Source organism: Elephantulus edwardii, unplaced genomic scaffold (genome assembly GCF_000299155.1).
Source record: "Elephantulus edwardii isolate Elephantulus edwardi_28Jun2011 unplaced genomic scaffold, EleEdw1.0 scaffold00006, whole genome shotgun sequence".
NCBI classification, from domain to species: Eukaryota; Metazoa; Chordata; class Mammalia; order Macroscelidea; family Macroscelididae; genus Elephantulus; species Elephantulus edwardii.
In genome coordinates this window covers 28,098,682-28,123,994 of record NW_006399756.1, presented here as the reverse complement: position 1 = coordinate 28,123,994, position 25,313 = coordinate 28,098,682, and the positions used below count along the sequence as shown (strand labels likewise).

The following is a 25,313-nucleotide window of genomic DNA, read 5'->3' as shown; positions in this document are numbered from 1 at the left end:
GGCTGCCTGTTTCTGGGCGAGGAGAAGCCATAGATAAGATCCACCCAGAAGTTTAGCAAAGAGCTGCTAGTTAAATCTTACCCTTAGATAAGTTTGAGGTGAGCAGATTTTCTATGGGTTTGCCTGAAAGTTTCTCTGAAAATCAAACACTCCATAGATTGTCCCTTTGATTGTCCCTTTGACTCAGGTGGTAGGCAGAAGGAGATAGTGTCCTTTTATTGGACATTTCCCTTCCCATCTCGGAAACCTGTCCTTTCAATTTATAAACAGATAAAAGCCCTGGGAAGATTTTGACCAGTGTTGGAAATAGGATGGAAGAAGTATCCCATGCTGTGTCAGCAGGCCAGGAGGGAAGGGGAAAAACGGCCTGATACAGGTTTGGGCAGGAGAGTAAGGCCTGAGGTTCCGTCTTGGTCAAGCACTTGATTCTTTCACCTTCACCTTTGAAACACAGAGAATAATAACACTTCACTGGAAGATTTTTGAGGTGATGGTTTTACAGAAGGTATTGTATGTGTATATGTGTAACACAACATTTAGTAAATCAAGGTGAAGATTTAAATAATGAGCAGCCTTGAATTAAAATGTTGAATGGGAGTAAAGAGTTAAAATTGTTGTTGAGGGGAGCATCTTGGAAGACGATCATCACGTGAACCGTTAGCTATTTTTTCTGACACTTTTTTGGTAATAAGGCAAAACTAGAGGGCATTTTGAAGGCCCTTTTGGACCCAGCTTCTGTGATTCGAACTTTGCCTATAAATATCCTTAGTAATTTTGATTACATAATTTTATATATTTCTGGCATTCTATATCTGACAGTGTAACTACAGTCTTTACTGGGGTTGTATAAAAAGCAAACCTAAAGATTACTTAGTATTGTGGTTGGTGTTTTTTTTTGTGGAAATGATGCAATTTATATATACACACACACTTTTTGTAAAAAATAATACATGATGTGTGGGCACATTCTTTTAGTCTTCTCCTACCCTTATGCCTATTCCCTGTATCCCCGTTTATTTAACAAGCCTGTGTCAAAAGTAAAACTATCATACTGCTTTTACAGAGGTGCGTACTGAGGCTCACAGAGGTTAAGCCACTTGCCCCAAAGTTAACTCACCAGGGAAATGGTAATTGAAGTTTGTTTTTAACCTCAGTCCTTTGTTTTTTCCGAAGCCTGCATTTCCTTAGTACCTAGACTGTATTGCCTAACATCACTGGGAAGTGAATAGGATTAGTGCCGTTTTAGTGAAAACATATCTTCTGAAGGTTGTTTCTAGTCTGGTCAGGTATCAGCTAAGACCTTTCTTTCTTGCCTCTTTAAATGGCTATTTTTATGCATTTTACTCTGTAAGAATCTCATGCTGACAGCACCTACCAAATGATGTTACTCCAGGGAAATTTTGAACACTGAATGAGTGTGTTCCAGGAACAAAGGAGGCACGGGCGATACTTTAAAGAGCTCACATTCTGAAGTAACAGTTCTTCGAATGAACAAAAATCATCGGAGATGGGGCTTAGTAAAACGTAGATTCTGTTGGTCTCACATAGGGCCCAGGAACCTGTGTTTTCTGTTGAATCCCCAGATAATTCTGACCAGGACAGCTGTGAGCTGGTCTTTGGGGCTTAGTGTTACTAGTTGCTGTAGAGTTGGTTCTGAGTTATAATGACCCTGTGGATAGCAGGAGGAAATCCTGCCCAATCTTGAGACTTCCTTATCAGTTTGTTGTGTGGGGCGGCTGACGTGGATGTTGCAGTGACGCTAAAAGCTATGTCACTGAAATTTCAAGTATTGGTGGACAGGTTTCAGTGAGCCACCAAACACAGACATTGTCAAAAAGAACATTTCGAGATCTGTCTTGAAGTATAATGCTATCAGCCTTAGAGTAATCTTCATATACTTACAAAGAAGACCACTAAATACAGCTATTATTCAAATTTATAATTGTACCAAAGATGAAGAAATTGAAGATCTCTGTCAATTTCTGCAGTCTGAAATTGATCAAATATGCAATCAAGAGCATTGATAATTACTAATTGTTGAAATGCAAAAGCTGGAAAGGATCTATAGATAGTTGGAAAAGGGCTTGGTGATACAGATAACTGGAAATTTCTTAATAGACCTTTGCAAGACTGACAGCCTTCTCATTAGAAATACTTTCTCCTCAACCATGGAAGCTACAGGTGGTTCTTAACTGATGGAGTGTACGCAAATGAAAAAAAAAATCAGCTGCATCTGTGGAAAAGATGTGACGGAGAAGCTCACTATCAGTCAGAAGAAAGCCAAAGATCATTTCTAAAACAGACCAGCAACTGATCATGTATAATTAAAAATGAAACAGAACTAAAATTTTTTGAAGGTAATTTAAAAAAAAATATAATAGAGCATTACTTTGCTAGGGTAATTTTGAAGAGAATGTGGAACTTGGCTATCGATGTAAGAAGGATCTTGGCCAAAAGCAGAGAATGCTAGAAAGCTCTCTGTGTTTTATTGATTAAAGGCCACATTTGAATATGTGGATTATAACAAACTATGCATAACATTGTGAAGAATGGAAATTCTAGAACATTTCATTGTATTAATGTGGAACCTATACATAGACCAAAGAGATACAAAAAGAATAAGGGGGGAGCTCTGGTGGCCTAGTGGCAAGAAGCTGCACTGTAATCCCGTAGGCACACGGTTCGAATCCATCACATGTTCCACTGGAAAAAGAGGAGCAATCTCCTCCTGTGCCAGTCAGATCTGATTCGACAGTACACAACAAGAAAAACAAAAGAACAAGGGGATCTTGCATGTCTTAAAATCAAGAAAGATGTGTGAATCAGGATTGTATCTTTCACCATACTTTTTCAGTCTATTAAGCAAAGAATCCAACAAACTGGGCTATATTAGGAGGAACGTGACATCTTTTAGATCTTTAGGTTGGAGGATACTCATTAACAGTCTGCTGTGTGCGGTTGACAAAACTTTGCTTGCTGAAAGTGAAGAGGACTTGAAAGACGTACTGGTGAAAATGAAACCTCCAATGTGAATTATACCTCAGTGAAAAACAAAACTCCTTACAACTGGACCAGTAAGTAACATCATCATAATCAGTGATAGGTTTAAAGCTGTCAAGGTTTTCATTTGATTTGAATCTATAATCGGTTTCTATCAGTGAAAAGTAAAATGACATTGCATTGCAGAAATCTGCTCTTGAGGTGATCTCTTTAAAGTCTTAAAACCAACAATGTTAATTTGAAAGCTAAATTGTACCTGACCTAACTTGTGGGCTTACATGTTTGTGCAGATGGGACCGTGAGCAAGGAATACTGAAGAATTGGTGTGCATGAATTCTGAGATTGATGCAGAAAACTGAATATACCATGGACTGCCAAAAGGGCAAATTTGTCTTGGAAAAACAGCCTGCACGCTCCTTAGAGGGGAGAATGGCAGGACTTTGTCTCACACGCTTTGGACATATTCTCAGCAAAGTCCAGTCCCTGGAGGGAACATCATGTTTGCCAGAGGATCAACAACAACAATTAAAAGAGGAAGACCTTCAACCAGGTGGTTTGATACCACAGCCACGATTGTGAGGATGATACAGGACTGAACAGTGTTTTGTTCTATTCTGTTGTACGTAGTCAGAATTGAATCAGTGGCAACTAGCAACAAGGATAGTAGAGGATGGGAAAAGATCTAAGTCAAGCTAAGGGAGGAGGTAGGCCTGGAATGCTTTCCTGAGAACATGTTATCTGATCTGATCCTTGTAGAATTGAGTAGGAGTTTACCAGACATATGAGCTGGGGGAAAGGCATTCCAGACAGATCAGGTTGGGAGAGTTGTTTTTGTTTTCTCTTGCTGAGGGGAAGGGAGACTGCCACCTATGAGTCAGAGTGTTGAGTGTATCTGAGATAAGGGAAGGACTTTAGCTCATCAGGTGTGGTGTCCTTTATGGACACAGAGAAGGTAAATCATGAAATCTCAGATAACCCAAACTTTTTGCTGTTGAGTCAGAACTAACTCATAGTTGACCCTCCCCCAGGTTTCTGGGAGGCTATAGATCACACTGGAGGGAATGACCCGTCTTTCTCACAGAGAAGAAAATAATAGACCCCTTCCAACTAACAGTGTGTATGGCAAAGTAGACTGTGATGTATATTGGTTCTTTCATGCAATAGACAGTTAAGATAGCTCAGTGGAAGCTACAGTGTGGACTAAAGACCAGTCTTTGTGTTGTATAGAAGCTGAAGGAGTGGGAACTCTGGTGGCATAGCCCCGAGTCATGGTGCTAGCCCTAAGATAGAGCCTTTCTGCCAATGTGAATCTCCCAGTGACTCTTTGGGAGAACAATGAACAGTCTCTTCAGGTTTACAACCTCAGAAAAATTGATGTAGGGTCAGCTGTGAGTTGATTCTGATTTGATGACAGTGAATTAAGTTGAACAGTCAGGAGTACAAGAGAGTCATTTGCTAAACCTTGGGGTGTTAGAATGCCAGATGAAACTTTCAGTGAAACACACACTTCAACATACTTCTGCTACCCATTGTCATCAAATTGATCCCAACACAGAGTGACCGACAGGACAGAGTAGAATGGCTCCATAGGGTCAAAGACTATAAATCTCTACAGCAGCAGACTGCCACATCATCGTATTTTTAACACAGTGACTGATGGGTTCCAACTGCCCACCCACCTCTCTGTTGGTAGCTAAGCAGTTAACAACCACGGTGCCACCGGGTCTCCTCCGGAGCCTGCTCACTCGGTTATTACTTGCCGGATCAGGGAGTAGGTTTTCTGGTGAAGAGCCAGCTCATCATGTATAGCTCACAGATGGATTGCTGATTTTCCGAGAACAAGATTACATCAGAATGTTCTTCATCTGCTAATTTACATGAAGTCTAGTTGGTGTTTGATTCAGAAGGCGGTGATTTTGTAATGCTGGAGAATTCAGATGATCAGCCTGCCGTCGTCTGAAAACTACTGCTCTCCTGTTGTTTTCCAAGTGCTTTGTGGATGTACAAGGATGTATAAACTCTGCCCCTGCTCTTGAGTGATTGACAGTCATGTAAAGCAGTAGGGATAAGCTTGCGGGTAAGTGGGACATGTGACAGATGGACATGAGAGAGATTAGGGAGGAGGGCTTCAGGAACTCCGAAGTTTGAAGAGATGGCTTTCTGCAGGCACCCCTTCACACCACAGCCCCCGTTTTTGTGTGGAAGGACAAGTTGATACTAAGCTCTGGTCACTGGAATGCAGGCAGGGTCCATTAAGAGGTTCATTTACATCTTGCACATAAAGATTGTTGCCCTTCTCTTTGGGAGAAGCCCACTCTTCCAGTCAAGTAGGATGAGTCCTGATACTGGAAATGAGTGTGTTTGGAACCCTTTCAGGCAGTGCCCCTTGGCCATGTTGGAAAGGGGCACAGGGAACCAACTTCTGGCCTGGAAGGCCGTTTGGGAACCATATCTAGGTGCTTTTGATTGCCCTGATGCTGTTGCCAGGGCAACGAGCACACTGAACCCGAGTTACTCCTTTGGTGTAGTAAATGGTCTCAGGGTCTCACAGAGAGAGCACTGGTGACACTGTGGGATCGGCCAGACTGGGGATGGGGACAGGAACGAGCTTACTGACTTCTGCTTTATCCCCTGGACTGCTGAGTGACTATTAGCCAACATTTATGTGGGACATTCATTATGTCATCTTAACAGACATCCATGACGTAGGAGACTTGACTAATTTTATGGTGAGGACACCGAAACTCAAAAAGTTATCTGTTCTCGATCACATAGCTGATGTGTGTGCCTGGTGGACTAGATTCCAGGTCTTCCGAGTATCGTCTTCTCACCTCCTTCCTGCATGCTGTATGCTCTTTGCAAAGGACTAAGAGGTGGCTCCCAGAAACTGACACCCACTGTGCTCAGCCTCCCTCTCCTGGGTGTTAAAAATGGTGGTAGTGGGTCATCCTAGAGGAGCCTTTGTGGCACAGTGCTTAAGAGCTTGTCAAGTTCAGCAGTTCAAATCCACCAGCTGTTCCATAGGAGAAAGCTATGACAGAATGCTTCTGTAAAGATTTACTGCCTTGGAAGCCTTGTAGACCAGTTCTATGTTCTGCAGAGTTATCATGAGTTAGAATGCACTCAGCAAGAACGAAGGCTGCATAGTGGAGTGGACCTGGGAGGAGGGATTGTATAACAATGATGGAATTTGTCTTACTTTTCAAAGAGAAGAGCGAACTGGGGGAAGGCTGGGGGAAGGGGTAGGCAGGGAGAAAAGTGCAACAATGAAATGAATGAATGAATGAATGAATGAATGAATGGAAATCCAAAGTCTCTGTAAATTTTCATTAAAATTAATAATAATAGTTCTAATCCACCAGATGCTCTGCTGGGGAAGGAGAGACAGTCTCCTCCTGTACCAGTCAGATCTGATTTGACACAAAAAAATAATAAAAACAAACAAAACCTCCCATAAAATTAATCATAATAAAAAAAGAATGCACTCAGCAGCAGTGTATTTGGGGGCATCTGACCTCCTCTAACTTCACAAGGGGTAAAGAGACAATTGCTGACATCAGCCCAAGGCTGATCGAGTTCTGTGAGGCAGAGATTTGACACAGTACCCCTCACTCCAGCCTTCTTAATCAAATCTAGTGCTACCTGTCTTCCCACGGCACTCTCTTCTACTGGTTCAGTAGTTCTTTGCAGTGGCCACATAGAACTCACAGGCCATACTCATGATTAGGGGCTCATTAGGGAAGCAGCATGTTACAATTCAGGATCAGAAACAACTTGGGCTACATAAGTTCTTCAGCCAAGACAACCCCTTTGGCCAAACCCACAGACAGACCTCTGCCCCCCACCCCCGCCCCAGGATGACCTAACATTCTATTCAGGCAGATGTTACAAAGCTCTTTGTTGTTGTTGTTGTTGGGTGTCATTGATTTGAATACAACTCATAGCAACCCTATGAACAAGACTTGAACTCTGTCCTGTCCTGTGCCATCCTCATCTTCTCTGACACTTGAGCCCATTGCTGTTGTCACTCTGTCCTTGGGGGTCTTGTTGGGGGTCTAGCTCCTCAGTAAGTGCCCAGAGGCATCCAACAGCACTCAGCGCTTTTGCTCTTTGGATTGGCAGACCTGCACCTGCCTTGGTGTGTGTGCCGGGAAACCCACTGTGTCACCTCACACTGGCCGCTGGTTCTGCTGCCACGATTTCTCTTCTTCTCTTGTCATCTCCAGTGTTACAGTTGACTCTCACGTTCTCACGCTAAGTCTGGCTTGTGTACGCTTTCCCTTTTTCCTGGATCTAGGAGGGTCTCGGTGCCAGAACCCTGGGTACTGAAGACAGACTTCACATCTGTCCCTTCTTGGTAATTTGAGATCCCCTTTGCCTACCTCTGGGGTAGCTTATTTTAAGCCTTGCAGGGTAGTGAAACGGACCATTGGGTTTCTAGCCACCTCACTTAAGTTATTAGCAAGTTACCTAAACCCCTTGGTGGGCCCAAAGCACTTTATTTGCATAGTTCACCTAATCCTATGGTGAGAGTTGAAAGACCCTACAAAAGTGATCCGTTATCCATTATACTGTATGAGTGAAGCAGAAATCTGCTTCGAAGGGACCCGGCTATGCAACAAACAATATGGTGATGTTCAGTGTTTGAACCACCAAAGATTGAAGCTTGAATCTTTATCTGAACCCATTTGTAAATGTTTTCTTTTCAGTGGCAGGCCGCAGGACATCTCAGTTCTCTTTTTTGTCACCTAAAGGTGAGAGAAGGTAGTTGCTCCTCAGGCTCCTTTCAGATGGATGATTTGACCACCCAGCCGCCTCTGTCGGGAAAAGCTGCTTTTTAAAAGGAACATGGCTTGTTTTTCATCACACTCCTGTTATCAAAGCAAAGAGAAATCAGTGGACTTAGTGGGAATGAAGAATGTATCTGCTGATTTTGAAACTTTATTCCGGGATGGAGCCAAAGAAAACAGTCACTTCCTCCAGTGATAGCCCATGAGTGTGATCCACCCCCTCCCGCCCCTTTTCCTTGAAGAGGTGAATTTTAATCCGGGAAAACAGTAATTTTGCCCCATTTAAACTCTTACACCCTGGTGTAAGAAAAAAAAATTCATAGTTCTTCCTTCCTGGCACTTTTTTCACTGTAACTAATTCACAGCAGCAGTGAGTTGAAACAGCTTGAATGCTGCTCACCTGTGGCAGCCCTGCTCTTTTTTTCCCCTCTGTCTGGATCCATTGTTTCTCAGGACCCGTCTCCTCTGGACTTGAATCCTGGACCGCACAAGTAGCTTCTGTTGCCAGTTTCTGGAAATGGTGATTCAATCCTGGGAGGTGACTACTTGCTTGGTCTGTCTTGTTCTTCTATCTGAAGGGAAGAGGAGGGACAGTGGCAGAAAGCTGTGTGTATCTCACGGGGATCGGGAGACATGCTTTCAACATGATCAGAGCGCGCTATAATGACTTCTTTTCCTCAAACTGGCTGATAGTGACTGATTCTCTTGAGTTTGCATAAGGAAGCCCGATTATTTATTATTGTTTGGTTTTCTTGCTCAACACATGTGTTTTTCGGAGCTCCCGTTAAACTGTGACTCATGGTATCAATCTTGGTTTCAGATGTTGCTCAGCTTATCATGTGGTTTTCAGTTAGGGTTTAAGTAACCCACCAGGCAGTAGTTTTCTGAGTCTCGGTGATTATCCACCCCATAGGGTGTGGTCTGGGGTTCAGTGGGGAAGCCTGGATTGGCTGGATCAGGATACCAGCTGACTGCCATCATTGGCCAACTGTCAGATGCATAGTGGGTAACTGAAAAGACCATAGTTTGGATCAGGTGTACCTTAGTCTTTAAAAATGATGTCATGGCTCTTTAACACTTTGGAGAGATCCTAGAGAGATTTTCCTAGTACAACATGTTTTTTAATGTCTTGGTTGCTACTCATATGGATGTTGATTGTGGGTCCAAGTAAGATGAAATAGTAGAAAATGTCAACTTTTCTCCATCTATAATGATATTCCCTGCTGGCCCAGTGGTGAGGATTTTTGTTTTCTTGATGTTGAGATGTAATCCCTATTGAAGGCTGTTGGCTTTGATCTTCTGCAGCAAACATTTCAAGTCCTCCTTACTTTTAGCAGACAAGATTGTGTTGTATCATCTGCATAATGCAGGTTGTTGATAAGTCTTCTGCCGATGCTGATGCCACATTCTTCATAAAGTCTAGCTTCTTGAATTATTTACTGTTGTTATGTGCTGTCTAATCAGAACCAACTCATAGCTGACCCACCAGTGTGTTTTCATAGGCCGTCAATTGTTTGAGGCGAGATTGCCCATTTTTCTCTTGTGGAGCAGCTGGATTCAAATTGCCTGCCTTTGGGTTGGCAGCACAGCTCCTTACTATTAAGCCACCAGAGCTCCTCTACTGATTAAATGTTATTGTTATGTGCCGTCAAGTTGCCAGTAACTCATAGCGACCCTGTGTACAACAGCTCTGAACCCTGTTCTATTCCGAGCCAACTTTATTATCTCTGACAAACCTACCCCTATTACTGTAGTCACTGAGTCAATCCATCTCATCTAGGGTCTTCCTCTCATGCTGTTCCTCCACCTTCCCAAATATAACGTCCCTCTCTAAGGACTGGTCCCTCCTTGCAACATACCTAAAATATGTCAGACGGGGCTTTAGAATCCTTGCCTCCAAGGAGCAGCCTGGTTTCACCTTCTCTAGGATGAACCTGTTTGTTCTCCTAGCAGTCCATGGTATATTCAATACTCTTTTTCAGCATCACAGCTCAAAGGCATCCTTCTGTCATCCCTAGTCATTTTCCAGCGTTCTGATGCATAGCATGTAATTGCGAAGACCATGGCTTGAATCAGGCGTACCTTAGTCTCTGGTCTGACGTTGTTTTTCAGTACTCTGGAGGTGTCCCTGAAAGCAGACTTTTTCAGTGCAATTCGTCTTTTGATTTCTTGGCTACAGATTGAATGTTGTTGTTATTAAGTGCCGTCAAGTCATAAGCGACTCAAGGTGACCCTATGAAGGAAAGTCCTCAACACTTGTGTGACTTTCATCCTCTCTCCAGGTTCATAAGGTTTCCGGAGGCAAGCTACTATGGAAGTGGATACCACTCCAGATTGAATAGATAAAGAAAAAAAAGATATATCCCTGATGCACACCTTTCTTTATTTTAAGCCATATAGTGTTTCTTGTTCTATTTGGGCAATAGACTTTTGGTCTAGATATGGGTTTCGCATGAGCATAATTAAGTGTTCTAGGATTCTATTTCCTTCTCAGTGTTAGCCATTATTTGTTATTATCCACCCAAATACTTTTGCAGTCAATAAAATTTAGCTAGACTTCCTTCTGGTATTTTCACTTTCTGTCAAAATCCATCTGATGTCAGCAGTTTCTGGTGTCATGGTCTCTTCTAAATTCAGCTTGAATTTCTGGCAGTTTTCTCTTTCTGTAAACTCGTAAGTTTACTTTATTAAATAACGTTTTCAGAAAAATATCCTGATTAAAACGGTAATGTAGGACCCAGGCTCATAAGCAATCTTCAGTGGTGTTGGTCAGGAAAGTCTTTCATTGGTGGAATTACTTCTCCAGTCTCCAGAATTGTATCACCTGGGAATAGTTTCACTTTTGTGTTGATTATGGCATATGGTTTAACAATCACATGATATTTGAGATAATAATGAATTATCTGTGCAGGTGTAAGTACATGTGTAAAAGCAAAGGTACTGTGTCAGTATGCCTTATACACAGCATTCCTCCAGAGGGTTGGGTTTTGCAAAAACTTATTCCAGAAATCTTACCAGAGGCATATTTTAAGACCTGTTGGGGGGCATCACCAGCTCCTGAGGGCTCCGCTCCTAATTCTTCAGCTATAGCCTCCTCAGCTCTCGCAGCTGCTGTAGCCATAATTTCTCAAGTGGCATGTGCCCTGACATGTCCCCACAGTTATCAAGGCAAAAGGATGGTGTATCCTTGACCTTGGGGCTTGACTGGCAGTTTTCTATTGATGTACTGTTTAAGCCTTTAAAAATAATCTTCAGCAAGAAGATTTTGCTTCATATATATTAATGATTATGTTCTATAATCATTCACCATATTGTTCAATAATTTCAACATTCTATTAGACCCCCTCTTTGGGGAATGAGAACAAATATGGTTCCCTATCAGTTAGTTGGCAGGTTAGCATTTTGAGCACATCCAAGGCTGCATTTGTTTGTTGGAACATTTCAGTAAGTATTCTGTTAATTCAATGCAGCTTGAACTTCCTCCTTTTTTACCATGGTTCTTAATTATATATTACTTTCTGAAATGGTTCTGTGTAAGCCATTTCTTTTTCGTATAGTGACTCTGTATAAACCTTCCATCTTCTTTGATTCTTCCAGAATCATTCAAGGTTTTGCCCATAACATTCTTCAGTGTTGCAGTTTGAGGCTTGAATTTGTTTTTCAGGTCTTTTAGTTTGAGAAATGCCGAGCATTTTCCACTTTCCTTTTTTGTTTTATCATTCCAATGCTGTACATTTGTTTTCAATACTTTTGCTTTGTCTTCTCAAGCTGCCTTTTGAAATCTTCTGTTCTTCTCTTTCACTTCAGCATATCTTCCCTTTGTTTTGGCTTCTCAATGTTGTAGTGCAACTTTCAGTCTCTTCAACATCCACTTTGTTCTTTTCTTCACCCCTTGTCTTTAGAATGACCTTTTGCTTTTTTCCTGGATGATATTATTGCTTCTGCTTATTAATCATGGGCCTGAGGTAAGTAGGATGTTTCAATAAGGAAGTGTGTTTTTTTCTTGCTAAAATATAAGCAAGGTGTTTTCATTACCTGCCCAAAGATTTAGCATCTTGGCATATTGGTTGCCCTCTTTATCCATGGGCTACTATGTCTTAACAAAGACATGGGCCAGTAATTAGAGCAAAGAGTCCTTGGGTGATGCAAATGGTTAAAAATACATTTGACCAGCAGTCATGTTGGAGGTTCAAGCCTATCTAAGGTGCCACAGAGGCCGGCCTACAGATCTTTGGAAATTATTGTCTTGGAAATCTTATGGAGTAGCTCTGCCATGTACCAGTGGAGTCACTATGAGTTGGAATCTACTTGACAGACAACAGTACATGTGACCAAGTCTTTTTGGAACTAAAATTTTGTCTCTTACCTTGAAAAATCTGGATAACTATCATCCCGGAATAACAAGATTTCAGCAGTATTCAAGTAATATTTTGCAATGGGAAGAATAGTTGTTTTGTTGGGATTTTTTTTGGGAGGAATGTTTTGACACAAGCTCCCTTCTCTAGAGGCCTGTCTCAGTGCCCCCCCTTCCCCTAAGAATGTCGGTCAAGATTGGAGGACATCTTGCTCCTTTGGAGCTGCTGGCCGATTTGCACCCCATCAGAGCAGTACAGCCTTTGGGCTATCCGCACAGCTCACTGTGGGCTACTCCCCCCGAGCACGCTTAGCTCGGGAGCTCTGGTGACCTAGTGGCAAGAAGATGCACTGTAGTTCCAGAAGTACATGGTTCGGATCCACCTGCTGCTCTGCTGGAGAAGGAGGGGCAATCTCCTGCTGTACCAGTCAGATCCCACACAGAAAGAGAAAGAATGATTAGCTATAGTTATTTTATTGGGCTGTATTTCTAGCCAGGTCATTATTACAATGACTTGGGTTTATAGTAATCTATTTCTGGGAACATACTAAATTGCGTCTTTTTTTAAAAAATTGCCTCTTTTTTTAAGTCATCTGAAATCTGTTTGATGTTTAAGTGTAAGGCTGTAGCGTTAAAAAATTGTTGTGTTTCTTTAAAGTTACTCAGGGTCTTTTAACCCACTTTGTCTGAAGTCTTCCTGTGTCTTGGATCTGGGCACAGTGACAAGCTTATGATCTTCAAGTGTAAAATTGTGGTGGATTTTAAATCGTGTTAGCATACATACTGTGAAATTTATCATTGTAACAACAGCGGCATAGAGAGAGATCAGTTGGCCTAGAGGACATAAAGCAACGCTACCAAGCCAAGAGTGGGTGACTCTAATCCGTGGCCCTCAGGCCTGTATTTAATTGATTTTGGTGAAACAGTCTCCTAGGTCGTATAGCCCTGGCCTGTCCACTTGCTGTACAGAGGTAATTCGTGGCTGCTGTGACGCTGAACACTGTGACACTGATGTGTCAAATGCGATAATGGTTACCTGTGGTGGATGGTGTTGGGCGGAGCTCCCCAATTAGAACAAACTTGGAAGCAGGAGTGGCATCCACTTCCATAATAGCTTGCCTCTGGAAACCCTATGAACCTGGAGAAAGGACGAAAGTTATACAAGTAAACGGGGCTTTCGTTCATAGGGTTGCTATGAGTCGCCTATGACTCGACAGCACTTAACATCAATAACAAAAACAACCATTTTTGAGTGTACAGCTCAATGATATTAAAGTACATTCACAATTTTCTATAATTATCACTGTTTCCAGATTTTAAAATTCTTTTCAAATTATTTCAAACAAAGAACTTAAACTCACTAAAGAGTAAGTCTCCAGCATTCTTTTTCCTCAGTCCCTAGAAGCCCCTATTCTACTTCTTGGTTCTATGATTCTGAGTATCTTCAATAAGGAGAATCGCACAATAATTGTCTTTTTTTTTCTCCTCCTCAGGTTTATTTCACTTACATAAAGCCTTCAAGGTTCATTTCATGGTGTTGCAGTAATCAGTACCTCTTTCTTTCTTATGACTTCCTAACAATTTGTTGTATGTATTTTGTTTATCCTTAATATTTGAGACTTTTTAACATTTCCTCTAGCATTGCATGGCAACTCCAGTTTCTCCACAAATGTTTGTGGGGTGATGGTTGTTTTTGTTTTGTTTTCCCAGTAATAGCCATCATAGTAAGTGCGCTTGTGTTGGTTTTCATTTTATTAATGACCAGTGATGTTGAACATACTCTCTTGTACTTTTTGCTGTTGGTTGATCTTCTTTGGAAAATGTTGAGTAATCATTTTTATAAAATATATTAGCAGTAAATTAACTTGTACCTTCAGTATTTTAGACTCTTGAAAAACTATTTCTATGCTAGTAAATAATTGGGTATTTTATTTGAATATATATTTGACTAAGTTATGCTGCCAACCCAAAGGAAGATGGTTCAAATCTACCAGTTGCTCTGTGGAAGAAAGATGGGCAGTCTCTTACTATATAATTTATTACCTCTGAAAACCCACTGGAGGGTCACCTGTGAGTTAGTTCCAATCCAGTGGTTTGTACCAACAACAAGTAGTACATATAAGAAGAAGAAAAAAAATTAAAGGTATTTTAATGAGTTAAAGCCCTGGTCATTGAGAAACTAGTAAGCCAGAAGTTACAGAAACAGGATTTTAACTGATTCTGTCATTTGCAATCTTAGCTTTGGTGTCAATTTCCTCATCTCTAAACATGGGGCTCTTAGCACCTCTTTGAACCTCCTACAGGGTACTGGCTGGCAGGCTCCAGGGAGGGGCTGACTGTTGAAGAGACTTTAAAAAAAACTTGAGAGATCTATGCAAATTTTACTGCACTTGTTAATGTATGTGTGTCTGTTATCCTGTCAGTATAGCTACAGCTGTGAAACCAATTGCTGCACAGTCATGGCAACACCCCATGTGTGTCGTGGTAGAATATGGTGTGTCACATTAGACGTTCCATATAGTTTTCAATGGCAAATTTTTTAAAAGCAGTTCATCAGGACTTGCTTTTAAGACAACTCTGGGTGCTAGAACCTCCAACTTTTTAGTTAGGAGTCAAATATTTTATTAGCCATTTGTGCCATCCAGGGAGACACACACACACACACACCCTCACCCCCTCACCCTCTCTCTTTACTAGCATGGCTTGTTTATTGCTCCAAATGGTGACACTAATATGTCTTTAAAATATTATCAATCATTAAAGAAATTCTACTGATGATACTGTACTTACTAAAACAGAGAATTAAATGTTTGAGGAAGGTTTTCAGTAGCAAGAACTGAAACATAAACTATTTTTTTTTAAGCCTAATAGTTTAGTTATTACAAAAATGCCTTAAAATCAAGGTCCATATCTTATCAGTCCTTTCTGGCCCATCAGTATGAAGGTTTAGGATAACTCCTAAACAGTAAATTCTTTCAAACTAAAATATGCGCTTTAGATCCTGAAAACTTTTTCTGGCTGTAGAACTTCCCTGAATCAGTTTCTTCTTGTTGTTATGTGCCATCGAGTCGTTTCCGACTCATAGCGACCCTATGCACAACAGCCCTAAACCCTGCTCTATCCTGCGCCAACCGCACTGCCTCTGACACACCCATCCCAATTACCCCAGTCACTGAATCGATCCATCTCATAGAGGGTCTTAGTTTCCTATAAAAAGGAGAATAAAGCACAAGTGGAAATGCCCAGCCAGTGCTTCTTTCTCTTCCCTGCCCCTTGAATGTTGTCCTGCCAGAAGATTCCTTTTGTTACCAAGTGATTTCCTTTGAAACTCGAAAGGGGCCCATCTTTTCTTTGTCCAGGAACCTAGAACATGTGTGAAACACGTTAATTGAGCCTCGATGTAGCAAATGCCAGTGTTTTTATTTGGACCTTTATTGCACCTTAACACCAGGTGAGGGGAGGAACAATCTACTATTAAAATTTAGAGCAAAGAGCAGCTAATCAGATGCCCCTGGAGACCAGGTATCTGATCAAGGCTTGACTGAGCCAAGCAAGAAGTGGGAGTCGGGTGGGAATGCAGAGAAGCAGCAGCCAGTATACTTCTCTGCTCTAGTCTGTTATGACCCTGTGGATATGTGGGATATGTTTTTTCAGAGAAGTTGGAGATTTGGGTTTTGATATATAGGCCCCTCCTGTAAAAAATGTTGAGTGTTAATTTCATAAAAATTAAAAACCCAAACAAACCAAAAACAAAGATTCTTTGCAGGTATAGAACTCATTAGCGGGGCCACTGGCCTTCGGGCCACCAGTGCTCAGTCCTCACTTTCGAGTGTGGAGAAGCAGTGCTGCAGCATGTGGAGGACAGGACCTGCCCTCGGGGAATCAGCCTGCAGACAGCCTGCTGGTCTGCCCTCCTGGTCGCCCCAGTCCTGCCTGCTGTTCACCTGCTCTGCTGTGAGCTGCCTGATGTTTCAGCCATCAGCTTTTTACACCAAGCCAAAAATTCATTATCATCAATCGATTTTGACTCATCATAACCCTCAGTCAGATTTCAGAGGGTATAAATCTTTATAGGAAGAGGCCACCTGCCCAGTTTGCTCCCTTAGAAAAGCAACGGGTTCAAACTGCTGAGTTTTGGATTGGCAGTGCAACACGTAATACACTACAGCCTTATTAATAGAGATGTTAGTGGATGTATTCTGTGGCAGAAGAGATCAGTAATTGCTGAGGACACTTCACGGCAGGACTGGCTTTTCCTCTGACTGTCAAGAGAGGAAGACTGGCAAGTTAACCCAGTGCCCTGTGCCGCTTCAGGCAGCCAGAGTCCTTAGGCCTGCTTGCACGAGGACACAGCAAGGAGACCTTCATCAAGCCAGGGGATATGTTGCAACTTCTGATCTTTGCTCTGGGATTTTCCTACCAGGGAAAGCGACTGTTTCTGAGTTTGTTATTCAGGTTCCTAATGGCAACACAGGAAATTGAATTTAATTTCTTTACCGCCTGCTCGGTTTGGAGCCTATTTAATGAGAGTCCAGTTGTGATTCTGCTCTGGCAGTTGCAGGAGTGCTGTGACTACTAGTATACCTAATGTGTCTCTTCTTTGAAAAAATTGTTTATGATCTATTTTTTAAAAAAATTGGAATGAGATAGGGTATAAATACTTTATTGTGTCTTAGTTCTCAGTGGGCATTCGTGAGGGTAAATGTTAAGATGTATTTGAGATTTTAGAGAAACAAGATGGGTCTGCTCTAATTTTAGAGGGCAAGAACGTGTTTATTATGTTTGTTATAGATCCAGGGCAATGACTCCCAAACCTGAGGCGGTGTGAGACTAATCAGCAAGCTTGTTTAAAGACTGACAGATGATTTGGGTTTTTTGGTTTGTTTGTTTGTTTTTGTATGTACCAGCAAATCAGATCTGACTGGTACAGGTCAGGAGATTGCCCCTCCTTCTCCAGCAGAGCACCTGGTGGATTCGAATCGTGTATCTCTGAGATTGCAGTGAAGCTTCTTGCCACCAGAGCTCCCTGAGACTGACAGATATTTTAGGTGGGATTCTTCAACATTTTTAAACTAGCAGCCCAGGCGATTTGGGGTCCATGAGCCACACTTTGGGAAACACAGATCTGTATGTTGCTGTTGTTGACCAAGCCTGGCATTTGAGACAAATACATTTAATGTGAGCAGTCCTGATCTGTTATTAACTGTGGGACCCTTCTTCAGTTTTCTTAAAGAACTGGTGGACAGTCACCATTTCAGGAGGTAGCATCTAACCAGGAAGCAAAGATTATAAAGGAACAAGTCCAAGCTGCTCTGAAGGCGTTGGTGCCGAACAAGAACTGACGAAATCTCAATTGAGATGTCTCAGTAAACAAATGCAACCCTAGAAGCATTCACTCATCTATATCAGGTGATTTGGAATTACCTGCTGATAATTCAGAAGAGGACATGGATCAAGAAATATCATTGCTGATATTACATGCATCTTGGCTGAAAGCAGAGAACACCAGAAATGTTTTATCACCTATGTAAAGGACGCTGTGTGGGTCATAACAAATTATGGATAACATTGCAAAGACTGAAGATTCCAGAATACATATTGTGCTCATGCAGAATTATTTTTACATTTTATTTTATTAATTTTAATGAACATTTACAGAGTTTTTGAATTTCTATTCATTCATTATTGCACTTTTTTTTCTACACCCCTCCCTCCCCCAGTTTGTTCCTCTCTTTGAAAAGCAAAAGATAAACTTCTTCATTGGTTTACAATCCCCCTGCCCCCACCCTGAATACATTCCACTGCAACCTTAATTCTGGATTCATAATACCCTATCATATATTGCTTTTAAACTTATTTTCTCCCTCATCTGTTTCAATTCAATATACATTATCTATACAGTTTTTTCATGCAGAACTTTTATCACAGACCAAGAGACAGTCTTTCAAACAGAGCAAAGGAATACTGCATGGCTTAAAATTAGTAAAGATTTTATATTTGGCTTATATCCCATCACCATACCCAGTCTGAATGCTGAATGGATAAGAAGCTGGACTGTATGAAGGTCAGCGTCAGGATAGGAAGAAGACTCTTGAACATCCTGTGATGTGCAGATAATACAATTTTGCTTGATGAAAGTAAAGAGGACTTGAAGCAGAGATGAAAATTTTCACTGGATTAGACCTCAACATAAAGAAAATTTTAAAAATTCCTATACCTGGACCAATAAGCAGCAGATAAAAGGGAATGTTGAAGTTAGTAAGGGTTATATTTTACGTGGATCCACAATCAATGCCCATGAAAGCAACAGGTAAAACAAACATGTTATTGATAAGTATCGTTGCGTTGACTTGACTACAAGTTGTAGTGACCTTATGAACAACAGTTCTGAACCTGGCCCTATCCTGCACCTTCCTCAGGATCTCTTATGCTCAAGCCTTTTGTAGTAGCCAGTGTGTCATTCCATCTTGTTGAGGGTCTTCCCTCTCCCTTTCTCAGCATCATGATGTCTTTTTCCAAGGACTGACCACTCCTGAAAACAATATTACACTGGGTAAATCTACTGCAGTAATTCCTTTCAAGTGTTGGGGGGAAAAAGCAAAGATTGTCACTTTGAGGACTAAGGTATGCCTGACCCAAGCCATAGTATTATAAATTGCTTCCTGTGCATGCAAAAGCAATAAGGAAGACTGAAGGGAAGTTAATGCGCTTGAGTTATGGTGGCACTCCTCATTGCCATCAAATTGGAATTGACTCATGGCTGACCCTCCAGTGGGTTTTCAGAGGATATAAATGGCATGAGGGGAGATTGCCCATTTTCTCTCATAGAGCAGCGGGTGGATTTGAAATGCCTGTCTTTGGGTTGGAGGTGCCACTCCTTACTGGCTAGGCCACCAGGGCTCATGGTGTTGGCAAAGAATATATACCATGGATTGCCAGAAGAACAAACAATTCTGTTAGAAGATGTATAGTCGGCAGGTTCCTGAGGATTGAGAATGGTGAGGCTTTGTACTTTGGGCATGTTTTCGGTCCCTGCAGAGGGACATTAAGGTTGGTCAAGTAGACAGTCTGTGCAAAGGAGGAAGAGTTTCAACAGGATGGATTGATGCAGTGGCTGAAAGAGTGGACACAGAGAACATGATTATGAGGGTGGGGCAGGACCAGGCATTGTGTCATTCATTGTAAATCGGGTTGCTTTGTATGAATTAGAAATGGCATCTGATAACAATAGCAGAGGATAGGAAATCATCAAAGTTAGGCTAAGGGAGATGGTGGACCTGGAGGGTTTTCCTGAGAAGGTGATATCTGATTTGAGTCTTGAAGGATGCATAGGCATTTACCAGACAAATGAGCTGCTGGAGAAAGAGCCTTCCAGAGAGGTCAGGTTGGGAGAGTTGCTTTCTCCTGCCAAGGGGAAGGGAGATTGCCACCTGATACCGGAGTCACAGTATTGAGTGTACCTGAGGAAGGAAGAGCCTTGACTCACCAGGTATTGTGTTCTTTATAGACACAGAGAAGAAAGTTTTAGGTCCCTGGTCCCTTCAAACGAATAACATTTGCAGCATGACTTTAGTGTTTATAAAGGGCAAATGGGCTATGGGATCTATTGTGTGAGGGACGGTTGAGAGAGCTCAGTGGAAGCTGCAATATTGACTAAAGAACAACCTTTATATTTATAAAGGGGCTAAATGAAAATGGTAAGAGTCACTTGCTAAACTGTTTGGATGGAGCAACTATATACAGAATTTTGGATACAGCACAGTGATGAAGCATGAGCATGCTGCTGTTACTACAGCTACCCCCCACCCTTTATAGCCATCGAGTTGAGTCTCTGATACCGCGACCTTACAGGACAGAGTAGACCTGCCCTCAAAGAGTTTCCATGGCTGAACAGTAGAATAGCCCATCTTTCTCTTGCAGAGTGATTAGTGGGTTCAAACTTCCTGGCACCCTTGTAGTGTGCAGCCAGGCATTTAACCACTGTGCCACTAGGTATCCTTGTGAGCATGCTCATCTCTTTAAATCTGGTGAGATAAAATGCTGGATTTTGGTGTACTGCAATCCCAGAGGTACACAGTTCAAATCCACCAGATGCTCTGCTGGAGAAGGAGGAACAATCTCCTCCTGTACCAGTCAGATCTGATTTGATGGTACACACACAAAAATAATAAAATAAAATTAAAAAATTTAATTAAAATGGTTAAGAGACAATTCATCATGTATAACTAACAGATGGATTCCTGATTTTCAGAGAACACGATTGCAACAGAATGTTCTTAGTCAGCTAATTCTAATGAGTTCTGCTTTATATTTGATTTAGAAGGAGGTGATTTTGCAATGCTGGGGGATTCCTGTGATCAACCTGCTTTCATCTTAAAAGTACTGTGCAACTGTTGTATTCAAAGTACATTGCGAATACAAGGATGTATATGCTCTGTCACTGGCCTGAGGGATTTCTGGGAAAAGTGAAGGAGGTAAGGATAAGCTTACAGATAAGGGGAACACATGACGCATGGTGGTGAGTGGCATTAGGGAGGCACAGTATGCAGATGGAGTGCAGAGGTTTGGCGAGATGGCCTTCTGGAAGTAGCTCTTTGCAATACCTTTGGGTCAATTGTTGCCCCACAGGTATGTGGAAGGACAAGTCCAGTTCTTGTCAGTGGAATGCAAGCTAGATCTATCCAGACGATGATTTATACCTTGCACCTCTGAAATGTTGCCTTTCCCACAAGGAAGGGTCGAATCTGCTCCCTGATCATTCATTCAGTGAGGGAAGATGAGCTGTGATGCTGTAAACAGTCTCAGAAAAGCACAGAATCCTGTGATGAGTGTGGGACCCTCTCAGACAGTGTTCCTTACCGTGTTGGAAAGAGGCACTGAGGACCAACTCATGACCCAGAGCCAGTATAGACCGTGCATCTTCTCCTTCTGTCCCTGACATTGGAACTGACCTGATGGCATCTAACAGCAAGGCACTAGCTGAATGACTGCCAACTAAAAGGTTAGAGGTTTCAGCCCACCCGGAGGTCCTTCAGAAGAAAAGTCTGGTGAACTATCCCAAAATATTAAATATTGACAACCCTAGAACAAAGTTCCACCCTGGTACATATGTGGGACCTACGTGGGACCAATGTGAGTTGGAATAGACTCCATGACAACTGATTGTGTAGCTTGCAAATAAGATCATAGTGCAGCCTCCTGAAGAGTAAGACACACTCAGATCTGAGGACTGAGGCAGAACCTTTCTGGATTGTTAGTCAAAACTGCCCATCCCATCTAACCCAGGCTATTTATCCTTTGGGAAAATTGCTCACCTTGACCCAACAGTATGAAAATACATTCCTAAAAAGGGAGCTCTGGTGGCCAACTGGCAAGAGGCTGTGCTGAAATCCTGAAGACATGTGGTTCTAATCCACCAGGTGCTCTGCTGGAGAAGGAGGGACAGTCTCCTGTGCCAGTCGCATCCGATTCGATGGTATACAAGGAAAAAAAATATTCTTAGAGAAACTAGCATTACAAATAACTTTTACTCAAATCATAGTGAGAGGGAGGAAATTCCCTTTAGACATCATCTACATTAAGTTCTTAAAAATGCCCTACCCTTTATTAGAGGAGATGATAAAGAGTAAAGGGTGATTATCTTGCATGGTGTGTATATATTGTAAAAAACTAAGTATGTATATATTTATAACAGTAAAGCAAATGTTTGGTAGTCCTTACATCAAGAAAAGGAAAATTAGCTTAACACATGGGAAGCTTCAGACTAGACCTCTTGTGGCATCGTTCCTCATCTTGGGCATACTTTATGCTTCATTTCCAGCTCTTCTGTAACCTCCAGTCACCCTATTAAAAATACATCTCCTTAAATAATTCTTATTCTCTACTCTTCAAACTGACTGAAAACCGATAGTGTAGAGGAAAAGGTGGTCCTGACTTAATTATTGTAAGAATACAGATGACTCTACAAAGCTACAAAAAATAGAGCTCTGAGTAGATGGTGCAGTGTTTTCTGGAAAGCCATTTCTGGCTCTAGAGTGACAGGATCGTTGATTTTTGTTGTCTGTTTTGTGTTATTAGGGAGCTCTGGTGATTCAGTGATAAGAAATTGTGCTGTCAGCACGTGGTTTGACTCCACCAGTTGCATTGTGGGGGGAAAGATGAGCCATCTCCTCCCATGCGATGTACTGTCTCTGAAACCCACTAGAGTCAGCTGTGGGTTGGTTCCACCTGGATGGTACAAAATAACAACAACATTCTACAGTTGCATCTACAACCTGGGTTCAAGTTGAAACGTAAATGAGAGCTTTACAAATATTTTAATACTTATTTAAGGCCATTAGTGAATGCTTACTAAAATCTAAGGGAGAATCCAACTGAAGACAGTGATGGATCTACAAGCTATGGTTCTTTGGATATTCTTTTAATTGGTGTGCAAAGCATATGAGATCTATCCTCTTTCAACTCTCAGCTGTCCTACTGTCCCTGAGACTTACCATACTCCAGCCAAGCTCATTCCTGTCTTTATGTTGTAGCATGCAGTTGGCATTTCTTCTGTCCAGAATACTCTTCAGGAGCCCGGGGGAGGCAGTGGGTAAAATGCTTGGCCAGAAGGTCATTGGTTCAAACCCACCACCTGCTCTGGAGAAGAACAGTGAGGCACTCTGCTCCTATAGGATTTACAGTCTTGGAAACCCCGTGAGGGAGTTCTGCTCTGCTCTGTAAGATCATGACTGTGAGTCAGCGGGTCCGCTTAGGCTGGTGGTTGCTTGTTCAAGATGTCAGCGCAGACATGGCTGCTCAGGGAGGACTTTTCTGACCCATCAATCTAAAGTCCCTTGCCCACTTATCCTGTTTTATTATGCCCATAGAACTGAATGCTATTATGAGTTCTAGTTTTACTTTATTGTTTTCTCTTTACCACAAGAGATTATTGTCTTTGTTGTTCTGTTTTCATGCACCATGTCTAGGTATGGGCTTATTATATGGTTTGTCTGAGAGTCATAAATAACTCTTATCCATTCCGGGAATTGTTTAATTTCTCTCTTTGAATATTAGCTCTTCTCTATTCTTTTCATTTCTTTCTTGAGCTCATTTCATACTGTCCAGTCTCATATATTTTCTCAAGTGGTAAAAGGACCTCCTTGCTGGGTAGTTGTCTTAGATTTAATTTAACAGATTCTCTCTTCAGCTTTTCTAATCTTAAATGTAACCCATCCATTGAGCTTTTAGTCACTATTTCTCTTTGAAATTCCTCCTTTCCCATTTGCTTAGTTTCTCTTCTAGTAATGCCTTACTCTTCGGCCCATGCTCTTAAATTAACATTTTCCACTTTGGTTTTAATTATTTGAAAAGTGCTTATATTATAGTTTATAGGGAGCTCTGGAGGTCTACTTATAAGAAACAACATTGCAATCCCAAAGGCATGTCTTTAAAATCCACCAGCTGCCTCGTAGCAGGATGGGCAGTTCTCTTCCTGTGCGATTTACTGCCTCTGAAAGCCCGCTGGAGAGTCAGCTATGGGTGGGTTCCAATTTAGTGGTCTACCCTTTATATGGTTTAAGGGGTGTTTTTTTAGGGAGCAAAGTCTTATCCTGCTATTTGTTGAATTTTCCAAATTTGTGGTTGTGATGGATTTAACCCCCCTGCATGTTGTTGTATTTTGGAATGTGACCTTATCTTCTGATGAACTTTGTGGAAACCTTTTAAGACCTGCTTGAGGCAAGTCTTTTTTTTTCCCTCCTACCCCTTGAGATAGGTCTTGATCTTGCTTGTGCCAGATAGCATGGGTGTTTCTAGCCTGGGATACTCTGTCTTAATTTGGGGTGTGTGTGGGAATTCTTAGGTCATATAAATAGTACAGTTCAAATTCTAAACCAACTTGAAGGAGGGCCTGTGAGCACAGATCACTAGAAGAGATAATCTGTATTAGAGCATTACCCCTATAATTCAGATCTTGATTCTAATCACTGTTGCCCTGATTTATTTTTTTCTAGTCTGTTTTCTCCCTTTGAGAATCCCCACTTTATATCAGGTCTCAATTTCAATTTCTTGTTCAGATCAGTCCAATAGCAACAAACTGCACTTCCTTCCAGTGCAGATGTGGCCTGATCCCATTGAACCACTGTGGTTTCTAGTCTTTCTCCCTCCTCCCATCAGTTTTGACCCTTGAGGATTTCTTGCAACCTCAGCTATATAATTAAAGACACACTTGCTGTAGCCTGTTATTTCTAGGGGTTTCCTAGTAGAAGAGTTTTTACAGTTACCTACCCAGCTCTGGTGGCCTGGCGGTGGCTATGCTGCCAACTCAGAGGCAGACGGTTTGAATCTACCAGCTGCTGTGCAGAGTGGGTTGGGGGAGCTGAGGGATTGAGGAGGTGGGGATGAGAACATAGGCAGTCAGTCTCCTTCTATGCTATTTACAGCCTCTGAAAGCCTGCTGGAGGATCAATTATGAGTCAGTTCTGATTCAACAGCAATGAGTTGAGTTTGTTGTTGAGTTTTACCCAGCAATATTGCCCAAAGCAGTTCTCTTCAGAGTCTCATGTTCCTTACTATAGCTGTAACACCTAGCATAGTGCCTGGCACATGGTAGGATGGGGCTTGGAGTTACAGTGTATCTGATAAGTGATTCAGGGGCTTGATTCCTCTCTCTATGGGAAAAGCCAGAGGTAGACCTTCAAATTTTATTTGTATCTAACAGCCAAGCCAGTCAGTGCCTTCTGTTTCCTTACTTTTACTCTTAAATGTAAAACTCTACTGTTTTCTTAAAGACATGAAGTTACTGTTGGCTTTAATGAATTTCTAGCAGGATTTTCTAGCCTTTTAACATCAGCAGTTAAAGCCAGGCCTGGAGAAGCCATTGCTGGCCGGTGTCACTTTGTATGCCAGCCCTTAGAAAGTTTTTGTGCTGATTAAGTTGACCTTTAGAGTGACTCAGCCAAGAATAGTAACCATGACACAGAGACTGTTAAGGAAAATGTTTCTAGTCCCTTAGTTTCTGTTGCCTCCATAAAGGTGAGATACATTTTTTTAAAAATATATACCAAAGGAACCAAAGGCAAATGGTTCACCCAGTTTGATGAAGACCATCTTCCTTGTTTCTTCTTTGTCTGCACTTTTGTTTGGTAACCACACGTGCCCTGAATTGTGAAGCCTTTCACTGTGATACT

At 41.7% G+C, this 25,313-nt stretch overlaps 1 protein-coding gene and 2 pseudogenes across 1 annotated transcript in view; 1 reads left to right on the top strand and 2 right to left on the bottom strand.

Moving 5' to 3' along the window:
• Positions 1-8,768, bottom strand: part of LOC102862732 — a 47,617-nt pseudogene extending 38,849 nt beyond the window's left edge.
• The window catches only part of WBP1L (WW domain binding protein 1-like), a 92,623-nt gene that overhangs the window by 45,647 nt on the left and 21,663 nt on the right, over positions 1-25,313 (top strand). The gene's annotated exons all lie outside the window — the stretch shown is intronic.
• On the bottom strand, positions 10,547-10,940 carry LOC102847910 (annotated as a pseudogene).